Source organism: Hibiscus syriacus, unplaced genomic scaffold (assembly GCF_006381635.1).
Source record: "Hibiscus syriacus cultivar Baekdansim isolate YM2019G1 unplaced genomic scaffold, ASM638163v2 tig00111330_pilon, whole genome shotgun sequence".
NCBI lineage: Eukaryota > Viridiplantae > Streptophyta > Magnoliopsida > Malvales > Malvaceae > Hibiscus > Hibiscus syriacus.
In genome coordinates this window covers 11,803,323-11,819,363 of record NW_024063059.1, presented here as the reverse complement: position 1 = coordinate 11,819,363, position 16,041 = coordinate 11,803,323, and positions in this window count along the sequence as shown.

The window sequence follows — 16,041 nt, the reverse complement described above, 5'->3', positions numbered from 1 at the left end:
AATAGAGCGGAGAGAGTTATAACTAGTTACAACGCTTTAAGTTTTAACAAAAATCTAAATTATACATTATATGATGATTACAAAACTTACTAAAAATGATATCAACATTCGTTAAAATATAATAATAACGAGAACATGAACAATAGATATCGTGCATCAGTCACGACGATTAAGTAGTTCACATAAATATCAAATACCGGTGACTTAGCAATTTGAGCGTCGAATGTAGGTCGCAATCTCAAAACACATATAAATGTATAATGTTGATTGTAAAAGAGATATAACTCCTAAATTTGTAATCATACATTCAGGAACACGTTGACATGATATCAAAGTCGTATTAGATATGAAGATTGGACAAAACTCAATAATCCTCAAGGTCTCGATCCCATAATGCACAAAAAATAGTCCCAAGGCACATGTTACTTTGACTAAACCTCGATTACAAACTTGTCGAAGCAATTATAAACCATATTTAACATCTTAAAGGAACAAAAAAAGATAAACAGTCTCATATCCATCCTCCCAATACAACACATAAGAATTATTTATATCAAACATCATATTAAATGAAAAAAAATAGTAGCCATAAATGATACATAGGAGAGAGAAAAAGGAAATGTAAGTATATATAAGGATTCAAATAAAAAATGATTATATATGTATTTTTTTTATAAATTCTAAATCTAATCATAGTTCTATCTAGAGAGGAAAGGAATAATAACTTTAAGGGAAGGAAAGGGAGTCTTCTTGATGTGTCTAAATCTCATGACATAAAGAAATACGATGAAGCAAAGATAAATAACTTAGTTAACCGACCAAATATGTTTGCTCAAAAAATTATATTAAGTTTTAGGATCAGTCTGTCACACTTGACGAGCAACACTGAGCACCGCTAACGTTGAACACCATTAATTTAATTTATAAAAATTTAAAATTTTAAATGACTCAATGTATAATTATAAATTAGTTAAAAATTAAAAGATAAATTATTTAAAATAAAATATTATTACATTATTTTCCATAATTTTTTAACAATAATTTTTTTATAATTTACCATTAAATTTTTTAAAAAAATTATTAAAAAAATATTATGAAAAATAATGTAAGTAATATTTTATTTTAAATAATTTACCTTCAAATTTTAACTAATTTATAATTATACGTTGAGTCCTTTAAAAATTTAAATTTTATAAATTAAATTAATGGTGTTTAGCGGTGTTCATCGTTAGTGGTGCTCAACGATACTCGTCGAGCATTGTAGAATTTTCCTAAGTTTTATTAACTTGACATACATGAATAATTTATTCATGTATCAATAATTTAAAAAGAATATATTTATTACCCTAAGTTTTACCATACTATGTCATGGTTTTTTCGAGGGGAGGTTATGCTGTGAGGTGCTTAAAATAAGGTTAATAAAGGTGCGATCGGTCATGTTAAAAGCATGACTAACATTGTTATAAGTTGAAATTGGAAAGCTTATCACTCGGAGTAACATAACAGGTTGCACTATAATGTTATACATGGTAAGAAAATAAATTATAAACGATTAATGCTATAAATAATATTAACATTTTTTGTTGTGCCAAAAATGTTATCAGAGTTTAAGCTGATAGAGCCTTGTATTTTCCCACTATAATAAAATAAGTTGAAAATTGAAAATGTTATGAACATATATATAAGAAATACAGTTGAGCCCAATAAAGTCAGGGTTCACTAAAAAGCATGTTGCAATCTGGAATCTAAATATTTTTAATAATAAAATGGGTTACACCTAAAATATTATCAGAGTTTAAACTGATGGATCCTTGGATTTTTTGATTATAAGAAAATAAGTTAAAAATTGAAAATGTTATGATATATATATATATATATATAAGAAATATGGTTGTGCCTAATAATGTTATAGTTCATCAAGAAATAGGTTATGATCTGTAATGTTAATATGTTTATTAATAAAATAGGTTGTGCTAAAAAATGTCATGGTGCTTAATAAAGAGATGGTTCACTTGGTCGAGTGGAACCAAGGCTCGATCCTTCATCAAGAAGTTCATCGATAGATTCGTGGCTTCCAATGAATGACGGCTATTGTTTCCCAATTGTTCAATGCTTACAATCCCGACTATAAGTTCTGATCATTATGCTCTTTTCCTTAATTTGAAAGGCCTTTCATCTGCTCGGCCCCCTCAAAATGATCAATTTAAATTTGATGTGTGTTGGGCGAAGAAAGCGTAATGCAAGGACATTGTTAGATCAATATGGGGAAATCGAGAAGACTCCTTCCTAAGAAAGATTAGGAGGGCAGGGGATGGGCTTGGACGTTGGCAAAGGATGTGGAGTCTCAGGCTAAGCGAGAACATAGGGGACTTAGATACCGAATCCTCAAGTTGGATTCAGCTCCGGTCTCAGACCTAGTATGTGATCAGTGCTATCAAGCAATGGCGGAGCTCAAGGATATCATTGACAAATATGAGGCATATTGGCTCCAGAGATCTCGGGTGGCGTAGCTACGTAAAGGGGACCAAAATACAACCTTTTTATATGCGCGTGCAAATAGGATGAAAAAGAAGAATTGGGTTAAAAGTTTTGAGAGTGAATATAGTGTGTGGTGCGATCAGCTGGAGAGCAACTTCGAAGTGGCCACAAAGTACTTCACCTCTCTCTTCCAGTTTTCCAAAGCAGACCGAGGAGATCCTCCAAGCCATAGATTGATGTGTCTCGCCTGGGGACAACGAGTTCCTTTGCTACAACTTCACTTCTGAGGAAGTTCTCCTTGCATTTTCTCAAGTTAATCCTTTCAAAGCCTCAGGAATAGATGGTATGTCAGGTCATTTCTATCGAAGTTTTTGGAATATTGTAGGAAATGATTTTGTTAGTCTGTGTCTCAATCTGTTGAACCATAATTCAGATTTTGTTGATGTTAACCACACGGTTATCGTGCTTGTTCCCAAAACTACCAGTCCAAAATTAATGAAGAATTTTAGACCTATCAGCTTATGCACGGTCATATACAAAGTGGTGTCGAAAGCTATAGTGAATAGATTAAAACCTCTTATTTCCAATTATATAGCTGAAAATCAATATGATTTTGTTCCTAGTAGACGTATCTCTGACAATTTTCTTGTAGCTCATAAGCTAATCCATTACCTCAAAGGCTCTAAAACGGACCAAATAAGGTGGCGACCATTAAGCTTGATATAAAAAAAGCTTATGATCAGGTTGGATGGGATTTTGTGTTGAATATTATGATTAGAATGGGGTTTAATGACTCCTTGTGAACCTCATTCGTAAATGCATTAGTTCTGTTTCTTTCTAAATTCGCTTGAATGGTGCATTATCCGACCCCTTCACCTCTGAGTGACAGAGACCCCTTGTCCCCATATTTGTTCCTATTTTGTGCGCAGGGCCTCTCATCGCTTCTTCTCGAGGAACAAAGAATGAACGAAATCAAAGGCATCTGGGCAAGCTTTAGAGGACCATAATCACCCATCTTCTTTATGCAGATGATAGCTTCCTTTTTGTGAAGAACTCTATTATGGAACTGAGATGAATCAAGGCATTTTGTAACACCCACAACCCATATCCGACCCAGATACGAATCTGAGGTGTCACATTGACTTTTCACAACATTTACTTGTACAAAATAATGAATAATTTTAAAACTTTCACTAAATACAATTGAATAATTTACGTAAAATACAATCATATGATTTTTACAAAACTGGTTAGAGCATATCGGATTCAAATATTTATTTACATGCCAACCATAATAAGTATTACAAAATACATACTACTCAATTCTTTTCTGATATGATCTTTGGAAAGGAGAAACCGACCTGTCTTGCTTAACTTTACTCGTTCTTCTTCTCATAACCTACATGTAAAATAATCACACACTAAGTCGTTGACTTAGTGAGGCATATAAAACATAGAATGGAAACCATAGAACATTTCACGTAACAGAATGCATAAATGCACATATACCATCATTATCAACATCAACATCAACATCATGTAATATATTTCACTCAACAATACACACAATATCACATATCAATCTTGTAACATATTTCATATAACAAAGCATAAACATTACATACAATGTATTTATGTTATCTCTTTTATTAACCCATGGCACACTTGTTATTCAGTGTAAACAATAATAACACGATATCATATAATAATGCAACTTTTGATATCTTTTATAGGCCCATGTACATTACTGAGAACTTAAGGTATTCGAGTACATTGAGGTTGCGCACTTATGCTGTCACCACAGCTCATATGGGGTACCACTAGGGGCATGTGAATTTGTCTCGAATGACCACTTATAACATATATGTCCTGAAGGACCACATAGAACCCTCGACTCTTGGCATGCCAACTATACCCCTAGCTCTCATATCACATAACATGGGCATTATCATTTATAACAATTCACATCACTTGTATCATATAAACATGTAATCTCATAACTCGTTTTCATGTAGCTTGTATATTATTCTTGTATGATCTCATAGATCCTTGTATAATATTCTTGTCATGTAACCCATATCACATAGGTTCATATCATATAATATATATCACATGTGCATGTAATCACATAGATCATATCATACAACTTATATCATTTCTCATGTTTTCATATAAACACGTTTGTCACATCTTGTTCACATATGTTCATATATACATCACATAGCACATAGAATAACATATATACTTATACATGTATTCATGTACATACTTTCATATAGTCCATATATCAATGCTATATAACTTATCTCCCAGTTTTACATAATCACGTTAATTATATACTATTTTCATATATTTGCTTAATTTAGTTTCACATAGCTTATCACATATATATGTCTTCTAATAAATTATCATCAAATAGCTCCTATAACATCTTCTTATGACTTTATAGATCTTTACCATATATTTTATTTATTATAGTTCATTTAAGCCTATAAATCTTTCCCATATAATTTATCTTACATAAATATTTATATACTAAGTTAATCTATTTATTTAGTTCAATTTCACATAATTCATATATCATAGTTTCCTTTAAGTATATAATTCTTCCCTATAACACTTCGCTTGTAGTTTGGTATCATCATTTATATTTATATCTCCTAATTTACATACTATTCTCATAAAGTCTCATAACATTTCTTGTATAATCACTTACACCATGTAATCTAACTTGTGCATGATTATCTTATGTTCACATATATTTGTATCAAATGATTCTTTAGCTTATAGCTTATATCACGTGTTGATTTCATTACTTATATCTTTATCACATAGCTTATTTCATATTTTCATATATTCAGGTAATTCAGTATCACATATCGTATATACATGTAATCATGTAGATCATGTCACATATAATAACATATGACACATATACCCATTTTCATGTACTCATGCACACATAAGAATCACATCAATCACAAATCAAATAACATTTTATGAGTCACTTCTTACCATAGTAACTTTGTCATTGGCTCATCGCAAGCCAATGTTTGTTCGATAACATAAGTACAATTAAATTGCACTCACCTTGACACTTTATATATCCAAATCCACTTCTATGATTTATCTCTTTGGATTGATCCTAACTTTGTAGTCGTTTCAGAATTTGCTTGTGCTCGATATCTACACAATCATACATTTAATATCTATATCAGCATTCCAAATATTATAATTCGATCCGTCATTTCTTAGACTAAAGGAAAGATCAATTTCCATTTCCCATTGTAGTGTATCGGTACCCACTATAGGGTATCAGTACATCCCTTCACTGGTGTATCGATACACTGCCTATGTATCGATACACAAATTACATTCGAAAGTTTTCCTTTTAAGGGGGTATCGATACACTTCCTTAGTGTATCGCTACACTTCCTTAGTGTATCGGTACACTAACTATGTGAATGTTGCACTTAATTCACCAATCTTTTCAAACTTCCAAAACGATCATATTTCACATCTAAATGCTCATTTTAATTCAAAAACATCAATTTCTAGCATAGTACATCAACTATTAAATAATTATACAATTATTCACAATTTTTCTAAAATTATCAAATTGGTCCCCTAACTTTTCAAAAATTATAAAATGGTCCCCATATTTTCTAAGGCTTGTAGAATACTTTATACATCATTTCCAAACCTTATATAATTTTTCTATAATTTTTCTCACTCAAATTCATCATGTTCGAATTTTCAAAGTATAATTTCTTGAAAGATTGAACATGTTTCAACCATAAATCAAGCTTGAAAATGAATCTACAACCTCTAATTCATCAAGATTTATCATCAATTTCATGAATCCTATCATGAACATAAACTCTTAGATTTGGGATCATTGACATCGAACAAGATTAGAAAGAAATATTGGTGCCAAATGATAACGTTTTTCGCGTAGATCACTTTCCTATTTCACGGCATAACTCGAATTCCAAAGGAATTGGATTAAAAATTGAAAAAAAATGTTTTCTTACCTTTGGGAGAGGCTCACGTTTGCTGCTGGAGAAAATGAAGAAATCATATGATAATTCTTCATCTTTCTTTATTAATAATGAATAAAAAATTCATTAAATGTTAAATTACCACTTTACCCTTAAAATCAAAATATCTATACTAATTTACCCTTAATGAACTTGATATTTACATTAATATCAAGCTACAACAACCTTATCATCTTTTAAAGTCAAATATGAACAAAATATTTTCCCACTTTACCATTTTACCCTTGCAATTTCCAAAACTTACAATTCTGCCACTTTAATCCAACAATCTAAATTAAACATCGAATTAAACCCTTAAATATTATTTTTCAACATTTAAAAGTGTGAAAATAATATATTTAGTTCCTTATTTTTGAAACAAAATGTAATTTTTCAAAATTAACATTTTGGTCCTTGAACTTTTCTAAAGTTTATACTTTGGTCACCAAACTTTACAAAATCTTATAATTTGGTTACTAACTAAATCCATTTATGGAATAAATTCTTTTTGAGAAAAATACCACTTAGGTCTTTAAACTTTTCTCAATTTTCTACTTTGACCATCAAACTTTCAAAATTTGCATTTTGGTCACTAATCCTCTTTTTGGGATGTTAGAAATCTCATCTCTTAAGAAAATTTGTCCTCGAATTTTCACTGCACAAAGAGATGGGAAATTGTCTACTCATATCTTATTTGCATGTCCCTGTTGTACTACAGATCCACATCTTTTAAAGATCTCATAAGGTCCAATGAATGTAAGTCTTAGTTTCCCTTTTCGTCCAAACAAAAAATCTTTTTATTCATATTCCATCACTCTTCTCATAACAATATGAGAAACATCATCATAACACTTATACTCATATCTGATTACAATTTTTTTTACATATTCATAACCTTGATAGTCAACACTACTTGCACATAATATTATTTTTTATCATTCTTATACTTGTATTTTCTCCACTTGGTTTAACAATTACCAGATTCCAATACTCACTTAATCAATTTCAAATACTTTTTCTACTTCAATTTATATAATTTCTAACAGAGCTCTTAATCTGATTCACAAAGGTTGTCTTGAAACCTGCCTTATTATCAATTAAACGTTCTTAGCTCTTTATTTAATCTTCCAGTACCAGACCATACTAATTGAGTCTGTCTGACTCTCATCGGATTTGATTCTCTAGCAGAGAATGCAACTAATTCATACATGGTCTGAAATTGAAAACTAGAATCTCTACCTCTCTTTGATGGTGTTGAACTCTATAAAGCACTAATTCTCTTAATCATCTAATATTTTTGTTCTCTAAATCTTTCATTTTGACCTTTCTCTCTAGATCTTTAGCGCGATTAACCATTTCTTGAAACGAGAATAAATTCAAAACCAGTAACACTCTTTTAATTTAAGGCGTAAGACCTAAACATCAAATCACATTTATTCTTTTTAGTCGGAATTAACTCAGCAGCAAATCTGCTTAGCTTATTAAACTTACATTCATATCCATACAAGGTGTAATTCCCTTGTTTCAAGCTCTTATATTCTAGCTTCATTGTCTTATAAACTGGTCATCGATGTACTTATTCTTGAAGTCTTATACAAACAATAACCACATCACTTGATCTTTTAACATTCTCATGGTGACATATGTCCACCATACTCTAGCTTGCCCACATAATAATGAAACTACTCAATTTAACTTCTCCACTTTGGAGAAATGAAAACCTTCTAACATTATCTTCATATCATTTAACCAAAGGTCTATAACAACAAAACCTCCCTCAAATTCACCCTTGAACTCGGGTGCTCTTAACTCTTTTAACTATTTCGATACATTCATTCAATGAGTTAAAAAAGTATAAAATTGAAAACACATCAAAGTATCATTTTACGTCATGAAAAAATTCTCTAATCTTATACATATACCATTCTTGCTCTCTTCTTCTTCGTGTCGTGCAGTCATCCATCAAAGGTAAGATTCTGAAATTTTTTGGATTTCCTTTAAATTTTGGTGTGGTAATGAAAGTTTGGATGTTATATAAGCTTAAGGAAAGCTTGTAATAGATAAAAACAACAAGATGAGAAAATTAGAAAGGGATTTGTAAAATGGGTTTTGAAACGAATTTTTGATATGGTTTAGTTTTTGTAGTTTTAAGACTAAATTTGACTTGTCAATGGGCTATTGAAAGAGATAGAAAGTTCAGAATGGATTAAGAGTATGTTTGGAAACATGTTATGATTCTTAGATGTAAGTATTCTAATGAGATTTTGGATAATTAATAGTAGTAAATAAGGACAAGTTGGTTTGGATGTTTAAGTGTGAGCTTAGAGGCTTAATGCGTGGTAAATATAAGAGATTTAGGAAAATTTTGGTTGATTTTTGAATTGAAAATAGTAATTCTAGGCATGGTGTATCAGTACCGTTAGAAGAGTATCGATACTTCAATGCTAAATTTATGGATTTCATAGAGTGATATCGATACTGGTTGAAGAATGTATCGATATTGAGTTGGTAGTATCGATATTGTTAACTTCCTAAAAAGGCTACTTTTAAAGCCTTTTTCACTTAAGTTATTGTTTGTTTAAAAGCTCATTTTAGTCATTTTAGGATCATGTAGTTGCATATAGTTGCATTTGTGGTGGTTGTGCTATTTTATTTCTTAATGGTGCTGTTTGAGGGAAAGGTGCAGTTTGTCTATGGTGTGCAGGGAATAGCAAGAAAAAGGATTCTTTGGGAAGTAATGCCGCGGCATCACACGTTGCTAAAGTAGATTGAAATGCCTTGGCATTTCTGGCGCAGAAAAAGATAAAAAGATATTTATGCATAAGGACAGTTGGCACTGGACAGCTGTCTCTGCACGTGAAGGACTGTTGTAACCGCCTGCTATAGCTGACAAAGGACCACTGCCACTTGGAGGATAAGGTTCATGCACAACATGTGATTCTAGGGGTATGAGGGGTATTTTGCACCCAACAAACTCATCATTACCCCTAGATATTTTTTATTATATATGACACCTCATGGGAGAGAGAGAGATACGGACAGAGAGCACACGCATAGAGCAGAAAAATCACATTTTTATTTTCTCTTTTCCTTTCTTCTTCCATGGGATATTCCTCCATTGATAAAGCTCCAAGGAGTGGCAAGCTAGGCGCCGAAAGGAGCTAGCGAGCTAGGTGGTTCGTGGTGGCCGAGAGGAGACCTCCTGTGGCGCTTCGAAGGCTTCTTCTCACTTCCCTTTTTGCTGCTATTTTCTATATTATTTTGTGGGTTGTTGGAACGAATATTTTCATGACTTTGTGTTTGGATATTTCGAACCCCACCATGAACTAACTTATTTGGTGGTGGTTGATTTAATGGTTATTTAAACTTTATTTTTAATGGTATATTTAAGTTTATTTTGGTTCTTTATTTGCTTTGCTTATGAATGCTTCACCATCTAGGCTTGTAAGAGGCATGGAAATGTCCATCTCTTAGATGAAGGTTAGGTATTCGGAAGAATCCTAAACTAAAAATACTTGTAAGTATTCGGAAGAAACGCAAGATAAGATCCTCATAAGCAATTGGTTATGGTATTTTCAAGGGGCTTTGAACCGGCCTAGGAATATTATAACTTAATCCCTTAAATCTCGGAAGAGACTAGGATAGGATTTCAACGACTAAGAAGGGTGTCTTTATCAATAGGGTAGGCTGTCCAACATCGTTGAGTGAGAGCAGATGCCTTGGCATCCTATTCTGTTAGGTTCTTTTGAACACCTTAGGAAAGCCTTGTCGAGTAAGTAAAGACAAGATAGCTTAAATATACTTGGGAAATAAGTTTAGCAACCTTAGACCAATCCTTACCATTCATTTCATTGGAAGCTTGTCACGTGAGGATTATTTTCTTCTTATTTTATTTATCTTTTTATTTACTACCTTTACCATTTTTCATTGCCTTGACATTTCACCATACTCAACATTAAACATCCATCATTGCCACTGTATTTCCATTTGCTACACCATCACACCATCAATCCGCATCCACCAGCATATACATATCCATTGTCGTGACATTTGTATATATCAAGACTAACTATACTTAGATAATTTAGTGCGTTGCTTTGGTTAGACTTTCGTAATTTCACCCAATCCCTATGGAGACGATACTCACTCATCATTATATTACTTGAGCGATTGTGTATACTTGCACATTATTTGCGTATATTTTATAGTACTCACAACACGCGAACAAGTTTTTGGCGCCGTTGCCGGGGATTGGCAGCCTGAAGTTATTTAGTTTTGCCAAAGCATTTTATTTTGTTTTGCATTTTTATTTTTGTATAGTTTACTTGATATTTTTGTTTTATTTTTCAGGTTTATTTAGTGTATGCCTAGAAGAATTTCTGAAGAGCCTTTGGAACCAATAGAACCTGAGATTGAAAGACTCTTTAGAAGAAGAAGACGTGCTAAAGGAAATATGTATCAGATTGGAAACCAAGGCATTGGTCAAGATGACGGAAATCAGAATGCCGCGACATTAAACAATGCTGAACCTGCTATCAGGCCTCGTGTTATTCGAGATCATTTAAATCCGATGCTGGATGATCTGAATCCTGGGATTGTGGCACCCGAAATTCAAGCTGCACATTTCAAGCTGAAACCAGTCATGTTCAACATGTTGAATTCCATTGGGCAGTTTGGGGGTATGCCAACTGAAGATGCCAGGCAGCACATTCGTAATTTTCTGGAAGTTTGTGATTCTTTCCGCCAAGAAGGAGTGCATGAGGATTTTCTGAAATTAAAGCTTTTTCCGTATTCATTGCGTGACCGAGCAAGAGCTTGGTTGAGTGGTGTACCAGCCGGTTCGATGGAATCATGGGCCGATCTTTGCAAGAGTTTCTTATTGAGGTACAACCCACCAAACATGAATACGCAGCTAAGGAATGAAATATCATCTTTTCGCCAGGGCGACGACGAATCCATGTATGAGTGTTGGGATCGTTACAAGAGTTTGCTTCGAAAGTGTTCAAATCATGGTTTTTATGATTGGACTCAAGTAGTCATGTTCTATAATGGAGTCAATGCACCCACGAGGATGTTACTGGATGCCTCGGCAAATGGGACATTGCTGGACAAATCACCTACGGAGGCGTTTGCTATCTTGGACAGAATTGCTAACAATGATTATCAATTTCCTTCCTCAAGACTTGGGAGTGGGAGGAGAGCACCTGGAGCATTCGAGTTAGAAGCCAAAGATTCAGTTTTCGCTCAACTCTCCGCTATTACTAATATGTTGAAGAACTTACAATGTTCCACTGATGTGAAGGAAGTGAAAATAACTAATCTGGCATGTCTGTTATGCCAAGGCAATCATCACGAGAGCGAATGCCCAACCAACCATGAGTCCATCAACTTTGTTGGTAATTACAATCGAGGCAGCAACAATCCTTACTTAAACACTTATAATACTGGATGGCGTCAGCATCCCAATTTCTCATGGGGAAATGAAGGAGCCCACAATACTAATCAACCTACTAGGCAGCAGAATCACAATGAGCCTCAAAGTTACCAAAATTCTATGCCATGGCATAATGCTAACAAAGGAGCTTCATCTTCAGCGAGCATAAGTTCCTTAGAAGCTACAATTCAAGAATTCATATCTACTACGAAGACAATGCTGCAAGACCATTCTACTTCAATTAAGAATCAAGGAGCTTTACTTCATAGTCAAGGCGTCTTACTTCAAAGCCATAGCTCATCTCTGAGAGCTTTGGAAGGTCAAGTTGGTCAGATTGCTACGGCATTGCAAGAGCGTCAGCAAGGACGTTTGCCAAGTGATACTGAAGTCACTAAAGGGCCTGGAAAAGAGCACTGCAATGTGTTAACTCTTAGGAGTGGAACACAAATCAATCGACAAGTCAAGGATAGTGGGCCACAACAAGATAATTCTAATCCCACTACTGAAGCTGAATTACAAGATGATAGAGTTTCTGAGAAGGACAAGGAGGAGGATTCTGCCAAGGTACCAGATTCTGATGCCAAGGCAAAAGAAAATTCTATTCCTACAGCTAAGGAAGCTAGACCTCCCCCACCCTTCCCGCAAAGATTGAAGAAGCAAAATGATGAAGTTCAGTTCAAGAAGTTCGTAGACATTCTTGATCAGCTCCATATCAATATACCTCTCTTGGAAGCTGTTGAACAGATGTCGATGTATGCCAAATTTCTGAAGGACATCTGTACCAAGAAGAGGAAAGTAGAGACTGTTGCCACGGCAACATAATTTGTTCTTCATTGAGTAAGTTACCGCCGAAGAGAAATGATCCGGGCAGCTTCATTATTCCTTGTTTAATTGGAGCTAATTTCGTTGGAAAGGCTTTATGTGATCTTGGTTCAAGTGTCAACTTAATGCCGAAATCGATATTCTTGAAGCTTGGCATAGGAGATGCAAGACCCACCTCAGTTATTTCACAACTTGCCGACAAATCCCATGTTAAACCTGGAGAGAGAGTCGAGGATGTCATAGTAAGGGTGGACAAGTTTGTGTTTCCAGTCGACTTCTTAATTCTGGACTGTGAAGTTGATGCCAAGGCACCAATCATTCTGGGAAGACCTTTCCTAGCCACTGGACGTATCTTGATAGACTGTGAAAAAGGTGAACTCACCATGAGAGTGGCTGATCAGTGTTTGACTGTCAATGTTTTTAGAACGCTCAAATATGTTGATGACACTGAAGAATGCCAAGGCATTTCTGAATTGAACTCAGTGATTGAAGAAGAGACTGAACATATTTGCCAGAACAACTTCATTCAGCTAGCAGAAAATGAATATTGGGTGGATGATGAAAGCTTAGTGGAGTCCGACGACTTTCCAATTTTGGATGAGCAATCTAGCTTAGTACAAGTTAGATCAGGTATGAATTTTGAACCTCTGAATTTTGATGAATTCATTTCTCCTAAGCCTTCATTATTGCATGCACCCAATCTATAGCTTAAGACTTTGCCAGGGAATCTTAAATATGTTTACTTAGGTAACGATGAGACTTTACCGGTGATTATTTCCGCTAACCTTACTGCTAACCAAGAGCAAAGTTTGTTAAGTGTTTTGATGCAGCATAAGAAAGCAATTGGTTGGACTATGGCCGATTTGAAAGGCATTAGTCCCACGATCTGCATGCACAAGATTCTGCTAGAAGATTGTCACGGTAATTCAATTAAACCATAAAGAAGACTCAACCCTATTATAAAGCAAGTGGTGATGAAAGAAATTCTGAAATAGCTTGATGCTGGAGTGATCTACCCTATCTCCAATAGCTAATGGGTGAGCCCTGTCCAATGTGTTCCGAAGAAAGGAGACACGACGGTGGTTACGAATGAGGATAATGAGCTATTACCCACTCGCACTGTGACCGGATGGAGGATATGTATGGACTATATAAAACTCAACAAAACTACGAAGAAAGACCACTTTCCTCTACTTTTCATCGACCAAATGTTGGATCAATTAGCCGGCAAAGCATTCTATTGCTTTTTGGATGGGTACTCGGGGTACAATCAAATTGCCATCGCACCAGAGAACCAGGATAAGACTACATTTACTTGTCCCTATGGCACTTTTGCCTTTAAGAGGATGCCTTTTTGACTCTGTAATGCCCCGGCAACGTTTCAGCGCTGTATGCAAGCTATATTTTCAGATATGGTTGAGGATTTTCTGGAGATCTTCATGGACGACTTTTCTGTTTGTGGGGACGATTTTGAACGATGCCTCGGCAATTTAGCAAAAGTTCTCAAGAGATGCGAAGAGTCTGAGTTGGTCTTAAATTGGGAAAAATGTCACTTCATGGTGACTGAAGGCATTGTATTAGGCCACAAAATTTCACACAAGGGTATTGAGGTAGACAAGGCGAAAATTGAAGTGATTGAAAAATTGCCACCACCAACTTCAGTCAAGGGAATAAGAAGTTTTCTTGGACATGCTGGATTTTATAGAAGATTTATCAAAGACTTCTCCAAGATTTCTAAGCCCTTGTGCACATTGCTTCAACAAAACCAACCCTTTGTGTTTCACGAATTATGCCTCGGCGCATTTACTGAGCTGAAACGACAACTGATCTCGGCACCCATTGTAGTCCCTCCCGACTGGACATCACCATTTGAGCTGATGTGTGATGCAAGCGATTATGCCGTAGGAGCTGTTTTGGGGCAACGCCGAGGTAAAATCTTTCATGTTATTTATTACTCTAGCCGCACTTTAAATGAAGCACAATTGAACTACACCACCACTGAGAAAGAATTACTTGCCGTAGTATTTGCTTTTGATAAATTTAGACCTTACCTAATAGGCACTAAAGTTATTGTTCACACTGATCATTCGGCTATAAAATACTTAGTGAACAAAAAGGATGCCAAGCCTAGACTTATTAGGTGGATATTACTTTTGCAAGAATTTGACTTAGAGGTGGTAGATAGAAAAGGAACTGAAAATCAAGTTGCTGATCACTTATCTAGGCTAGAGAACAATTCTGAATTCCATGACACTGTAGATATCCAAGAGGAATTTCCTGATGAGAAAATTTTATATGTCGCGGCAATCCCGTGGTACGCTGACCTTGTTAATTTTCTTGTTAGTGGAATTGTTCCTTTTGATTTGAATAGTCAGGCTAAAAAAAAGTTCAAGCACGATGCAAGGCACTATTTTTTGGATGAGCCATATCTGTTCAAACATTGTGCCGATCAGCTCATTAGACGATGTGTACCTGAAGAGGAGCAAAGTGATATTTTGTACCATTGTCATTCGGCCCCAAGTGGAGGCCATTTTGGTGGAGCAAGGACTGCTGCTAAGGTCCTGCAATTAGGCTTTTACTGGCCAACTTTGTTTAGAGATGCCCAAGCATTTTACAAAGGATGTGATTGATGCCAACGGACTGGAAACATCTCCAGACGACATGAGATGCCGCTGCAAAATATTTTGGAGATAGAGCTGTTTGATGTGTGGGGCATCGACTTAATGGGACCATTCCCATCTTCTGAAGGAAAATTATATATATTGCTTGCTTTGGATTATGTGTCAAAGTGGGTGGAAGCAATAGCAACATCAAGGAATGACTCCAAGACCGTACTCAAGTTTTTGCACAAGTATATTTTCACTCGGTTTGGAGTACCTCGTGCTATCATCAGTAATGAAGGAACCCATTTTGATAACAAGTTGATTGCCAAGGCATTGCTGAGATATGGAGTTCGACACAAGATTGCCACGGCATATCATCCGCAGATAAATGGCCAAGTTGAGATATCTAATCGAGAGATCAAGCAGATTTTAGAGAAAGTGGTGAACCCAAAGCGAAATGATTGGTCGCCAAAGTTGGATGAAGCACTTTGGGCATACAGAACAGCATTCAAAACTCCTTTGGGGATGTCACCCTTCAAGTTAGTGTATGGTAAAGCTTGTCATCTCCCGGTTGAGCTTGAACATAAAGCTTATTGGGCTATCAAGCGATTGAATTTCGATGCTCAACTAGCTGGGGAGCAGAGATTATTAGAACTTAATGAAA